Source organism: Bos grunniens, chromosome 14 (assembly GCF_055505025.1).
Source record: "Bos grunniens cultivar Pamir isolate PY7600 chromosome 14, Bosgru_T2T1.0, whole genome shotgun sequence".
In the NCBI taxonomy this organism is placed as follows: domain Eukaryota; kingdom Metazoa; phylum Chordata; class Mammalia; order Artiodactyla; family Bovidae; genus Bos; species Bos grunniens.
The window spans coordinates 64405684-64412599 of NC_141178.1; the positions used below are offsets into that span (position 1 = coordinate 64405684).

The following is a 6916-nucleotide window of genomic DNA, read 5'->3' on the forward strand; positions in this document are numbered from 1 at the left end:
CTCATAGAGTCATTGTAGATATTAAGCTTTGAATAAAGAATGCGCGCCAGACTTGCTTGAGAATGCAGTGGAAATGTAGGTTGCAAGCCTGATATCCTGAGTGTGTAGTAAAATGCCCAGAACATAGTAGATTCGCAAGGATTTTATCAAAATCAAAAGAACTGAGCAGGAGGAATAATGACAAACTGTATTTGAGTCTATGGTAAACTCTCATACAGATTATACTGTCAAATTCTGCGATAAACCAAAATCTGTTTAGAATTTAGATGAACATCAGTTATATTTTTAAGAATATTCAGTGGCAATATATTTAAACTATTTTATACAGTAAACCATGTTTAACATGAAAGTGTTGTCTTACACTGCGTTTGAATCACCATTCTTCTCCATTGTTAAATTGTGCAAGTTATTGAAACGCGTTGGAAAACTGCTCTGTACCTTACGTTATCTTTACTATAAAATGGGGATTGTCATGGAACTTTTTCATAGAGTTGTGATGTTACTATGCCTGGCGCATAGTCAACAATGTATAGATGGCAACCTTTTCAATTTTGTATCATTTCTGCCTTCCTGTTGATTTGGAAAACTCAAGGTATGCAATCATTTTAAATTATGTGAAGCTGTTTGGCTTTAAATAATAATAGAAGTTCAGTTGGACTTTCGTGTTTTACATTTTTTTAAAATAGATTTTTTTTTGTCTTCATACATAGCTCTCATTTTTTCCTCGAGTCCCCTCTCCGTACCAATTATTTCCTTTTTTCTTTTGTGATACCCTGAATTTTTTAAGGGAACCAACCCTTGTGCAATATCAGTCTGCATATTTCAGGTCAGGATCTATCCGGCCTTACCCCACAATCTCTCCCCCTTTGGCCTCTGTATTCTTTCCTATCTATACCTAGTGCCAACTAGAATTAGGAACAATTACTGAGAATAATTTTGGAGGGATGAGCAAAAACAAACTGTGTACTTTTCATTTCTGTTTTAATTGAGATCTTTAAAAAATATAACTTTAGATGGAGGTTGCCACCTGGGAGCAGAAAATGAAGATGGGAAGAAACTGAGTTCTAGCTTCAGGTTTGAGTCCCTGGAGTCCCCATGACCGGGGTTCACAGGTAGGTAAGTCATAAACCAAAAGATCATTTTTGCTTAATCGAGTTTAACTTTTCTGTCACTTGCAACCTGAAGAAAGTAAACTAACAATCTCTTTCTTGTTTTATCAGTGTCTTTTACTTTTCTCCCACTCCTCCAAACATCCTATTAATTTGCCATTATTAATCAACTCTGGGGGCTTCCCTGGCGACTCAGATGGTAAAGAAACTGCCCATAATGCAGGAGATCTGGGTTTGATCCCTGGGTTGGGAAGATCCCCTGGAGAAGCAAATGGCAACCCACTCCAGTATTCTTGCCTAGGAAATCCCATGGACAGAGAAGCCTGGCAGACTACAAAGAGCTGGACACGATTCAGCGACTAACACTTTCACTTTCTTCTATCAGCTCTAGCCTTAGGAATGAGATAATCTAGTTTCTTAATATTTTATCCTACCTTGAATCAATATGCTCTGAGAAGGCTTGAGAGAGTTTTGTTACATGTATATTTAACTTCTTAGAAATGCCTTTTTAAAATATTAAAAAAAAAAATCTTGGCCATACCTAGCAGCAAATCTCAAACTTACCACTTACCCCTTATTTGAAAAAGTTATATCTCTCAATATCAGTTTCATATTTTGAAGCATGAGGATAATAATACACTACTTGATTGAAATGAGGAGTGAAGATCCAACACTTAGAACAAGGCGCAGCATTGATGACTGCATTTGAAATAAGCTACATCGTTTGTAGTTAATTTCCAAGTTGATGAGATGCATTCAGCTATTCAGATGATTATTGATCTGTGTACTCTATTTATGGATTGTTTTCTCTCTATAAATGTTTACTTTAGGATATTTTATTTTCTCCTTTACCTCACTGAAGAGAGGATCAGAAAGAAAGGGGAGGAATAAATGTAAATATTACTTTTTGTTGTTTAGTTTGATATCACACATGTCAAAAAAGCTGAAGCCTTTCATTTCAATAAGCCTTAAGAATTTGGATTTGGTAGCATAGTCCTTCATTCTTGTACTTCTTCTATATGTAAAACTTTATTTTCCTGAAAATACTATTTTCGCAGAAGAGCATTTAATAGACATTTAAATTTTGTAGAATGATAGTGCCTGAGGAAACTCCTGATTTCATATCCATTTGGACATAGCTGTAACTTCAGAGGAGTTATTATGTGTTTCCATAGCATTCTAATAGTTTACATGTGCCTTAAACACATATGCTTTTCTTGTCAAGCTTCCTGTTTTACAGTCTCTCCAATCCAATCCTACCTTTCCCACATGGAAGAAGGCTAGGAAATCTGCTCAGATTTCCTTCTCTCAACCTCCCTGCTGCCAGCTTACCTCCTTCTTTCCATCCCATAGGAAGCCAACAGCCAGTTCAGATTTCCTCTGTGGAGGATGTATCCCACCTGGTTGTTTCTCCTGCCTAGCAACAGGTGGTTATTTTTGTACCATCAGCGCTTTGGACTCCCTGGCTGTCAGACCTCATTGCCAGTGAAAGTGTAGATGTTTGAGTTCCTTTCAGACTTCAATAGGTATATCACCAATTTCCATCTTTTGAAAATAATTTCCTTTCTCTCCTCCCCCCACCTTTATTTTTTGTGGCCACACAGCATGCCCTGTGGGATCTTGGTTCCCGAATCAGGCATGGAACCCATGCCCCCTGCAATGGAGGCACAGAATCTTAACCACTAAGACCGCCAGAGAAGTCCCTGAAAATAACTTTTTAATAAAATAATCTTGTTTCTTAATAATTCTATTAAATTAAAAAAATTTTTTTAGTTATACTTAAATGCTGAATCACTGATAGATCTGTTTGTTACCTCTTTTCTGATTTTTTTTTTCCAAGCAGTTTCCAAACATGTGGATTGTATCGCTTTAGTCAATGAACAGGGCTTCCCTGGTGGCTCAGAGGTGAAGAATCTGCCTGCAATGCAGAAGACCCAGGTCCGATCCCTGGGTCAGGAAGATCCCTGGAGGAGGGCATGGCAGCCCGTTTCAGTGTTCTTGCCTGAAGAATCCTATAGACAGAGGAGTCTGGCAGGCTACAATCCATAGGGTTGCAAAAAGCTGGACACAACTGAAGTGACTAAGAACAACTGGTGAACAATGGAATCAGAACGTCAGGAGCCCCCATTTTTCAGCCAGATTGTACTGTGGATTTAAGTGTTCTTTGCTTTACCATTATTTTGGGGTTTGAAAAAAACCAATGAATTGGGATTCCTAAGGATAGAATACAGGACTATACACTTAAAAATTATTCACTGTAGGTAATAGTGAATGCTAGTCAGGCCTGGTAGCCACTGGACAAAACAATATCTTAATAGTGGAAAATGAATATGTTCAATAGATATTTATTTTTCCCATGGGAAGAAACTAAGGAACTAAAGTTGTTGTTGTTGTTGTTTTCCAAATAGGAAAAGGTTAGGGACAATATGATCAAAATGATAAATGGTCTCATCAAAGTATACCAGGTATGAATTTTTCCCAGCAGTCTCAAGAATGTGAAAAATGACGTGGTATGTTGTTTCAAGACATATCAAATGCTTGCTTCAGCTGCACATATGCTAAAACTGGAACAACACAAAGAAGATTTGTGTTGCTCATGGACCCTGAGCAAGGACGACACACACATTCATGAAACGTTCTATGTTAAAAAAAAAAAAAAAAAAAAGACTTATTTAACTAAACTTTACTCTGAGCTCTCATTTTGTTGATACGCCTTGAAATTCAGTTTCTGTCTTTATTGGAGATTCCTCCTCATCTTTTCCTGAAGGGTTGTGCAAAACCTTATACGGTCTGATACATAGCAGAATATTCCAGAAGGAGTCTCCTTTCCTGCCCACATGCATCATTACTTGTGGGCTCTTCACAGTAGTCTTTGTGGTGACTTGGAGTTAGAAATCACCTGGGTTCCCTCTGCACTTTTGGACATTACATTTTTGACTTTGCTTGGAGGTCCAGTGTTTTCAGTTCAGTTCAGTCACTCAGTCGTGTCCAACTCTTTGCAACCCCATGAATCGCAGCACGCCAGGTCTCCCTGTCCATCACCAACTCCTGGAGTTCACTCAAACTCACGTCCATTGAGTCGGTGATGTCATCCAGCCATCTCATCCTCTATCATCCCCTTCCCCTCCTTCCCCCAATCCCTCCCAGCATCAGAGTCTTTTCCAATGAGTCAACTCTTTGCATGAGGTGGCCAAAGTACTGGAGTTTCAGCTTTAGCATCATTCCTTCCAAAGAAATCCCAGGGCTGATCTCCTTCAGAATGGACTGGTTGGATCTCCTTGTACTCCAAGGGACACTCAAAAGTCTTCTCCAACACCACAGTTCAAAAGCATCAATTCTTCGGCGCTCAGCTTTCTTCACAGTCCAACTCTCACATCCATACATGACCACAGGAAAAACCATAGCCTTGACTAGACGGACCTTTGTTGGCAAAGTAATGTTTCTGCTTTTCAATGTGCTATGTAGGTTGGTCGTAACTTTTCTTCCAAGGAGTAAGCGTCTTTTAATTTCAAATCCCTCTCTGAGATTAAGTCGCCTTATCTAAGCCTCAGCAAGAGACCAGGCTTAGAGTGCTGGTCCTCACAGTTTGTTCTGCCATCTCTCCTTTCACAGTCTTGGGCAATCTCCCTGTCATTTACTCTCTGATCACTTGTGCTTCTATCATTTGATCTGTAATCCTTTGCCATATTTTATCATCATGTAGCATGAATGTGGTACTGTACAGTGCCATGTACAGATAAGATGAAAGCAGCTTTCATCAACCTTTTCATTGCTAAGGGCGAAGGAAACACAGGGCAGGGTGGTGTAATGTAAGAACATCGGCTTAAGATCTGCACGTGAATGAGCTTAAAATTGAAAATGACTGCTTAAGGGCAGGAGTATATCTGAGTATAATTCTTTTATTCCTGAAGTAAGGATAGTAATACTTAACCTCTCTAAAGTTATTGTTGCTACAGAGGTAATATATGTAATACATCTGGCCCAGAACAATTGTTCTTTTATTATTAGATTAAGGAAATAGCAGCCCATTCTTTCCTGGAGAATCCCATGGACAGAGGAGCCTAGTGAGTTACAGTCCATGGGATCACAAAGAGTCGAACAGGACTGAGTATGCACGCACATACTGATAGTTGACATGAGACTGGGTAGACCATAATGAACAGGGGATGAATTTATATATCTTCAGATCTCAGCCTCAACCAGAAGGACTCTGTGCTTTTGATTGTGTGAGTCTATTTTTCCCTCTTCATAGGATAGCTTTTCTTCCCTTTTTCATTCAACAAATGCTTATTACATAAGATAAATTCTATATACTTTGCTCTAGTCTGATTTTAATAAGATAGGCTAACACAGCTTGTCACAGAGTTTCTTATTGAGGTAGGCATATGATGGGGGAGGGCAGTCAATTAAAATTTAGGTTTTTTTAAAAATTATTACTGAATTTGTTACAACATTGCTGCTGTTGTTTACATTATGGCATTTTGGCTGTGAGGCACATGGGATCTTAGCTCCCCAACAAGGGATTGAACCTGCTTCCCCTGCATTAGAATGTAAAAATCTTAACCACTGGCCCACCCGGGCAGTCCCTAAAATGCAGCGTGTTGAGTGCTAAGATATGTGTTGCAAAGGGACCTTTTACTCATGTGGGCATCAGTCTATACCTGAGTGGTAGAGAGAAGTGATATCTAGTCAAAGAGAACACTTTCTACTTGGTTGATTAACTGATTATATGTAGCTCTGCCTTCTTTCTAAACACAAAATGTTCCATAATTACTCAGCTCTGCTAGCCATACTTTAGGACACAGTAAGTGCTTTGGCCAAATTCTATTCCCTTGGTTAATTTACATTTAGCTGTATCAGGTTAAAAAAAAAAAGTCCTAATGTCCACGCCAATAGTATCTCCTATCTTCTTTCTCCTATCTTTACTGTTAAAAAGATTAAGGCAATGATATCCCTTTGTCTTTTTTTTTTTTCACTTGTTTAAATTGGGAACGTTTTCTTAAGACAAAAATATTATTGGGATATTACAATTTAAAACAGAAAAACTGCAAGCCAGATGTGTTTTATTAATCAAGATATTCTCAAATTTTCTCCACCCTCTCCCCACTATCCTTTCCTAATGCTCTAGAAATCTCTCTCCAGAACCCTGATGAGCTCAGATAAAGCAAGACGGGTCAAGGTAGAAGGCTTTCTGAAAGTGATTTATGGTGGAGGAGTCATTCAGCATATGCTGCCCTGAAATTCAAGCATAGTCAGGATGGCGTTTCAAATTATTTCCAAAGATAAGAGTCTATAGATAAATGATGCATTAGTGAGATCTGAACTCCTTTTTCTCAGAACTGTTTTCTTGTATTTTAGTGATTTTTCTTGGTCATTCAGATTAAAAACTTGCTGGTGCCACTGGAAACAATAGAAAATGTGTCATAACAGTATATGAAGAAAGGATAAAGTGACATGGTCTTGCCCATCTTATTCTTGGGAAGAGCATGCAAATTTCGTGTTTCTTCTTGGTGTTCGTCAAGATTCAAAGTCTTTCTCTTTTCATAAATAAGGATTTGAAAAAGGTCAATGATCAGTAAGAGGGGAAAGATTTGGTCATATTTTATGAAACTCTTGGGAGAAGAATAAAGAGAGAGAAGGAAAGACATTTTCCAAGCAGTTGTACGGATGAGATATTATTGTGTGGTGTACTTGCTTACTACAGCTGGTAGTAATCACTCCCCAACAGCACACAATTATTTCCCGGTATCAAATGTGAACACATGTGAGCCTTTCTCTTCAAGAGCACTTTTTATTCATGTTCTTGA

General features: G+C 38.4%; 1 pseudogene; it reads left to right on the forward strand.

Annotated features, from left to right (window-relative positions):
• The first annotated feature begins 3643 nt into the window (after positions 1 to 3643).
• LOC147359555 (U6 spliceosomal RNA) lies at positions 3644 to 3757 on the forward strand (annotated as a pseudogene).
• Positions 3758 to 6916: the final 3159 nt, after the last annotated feature.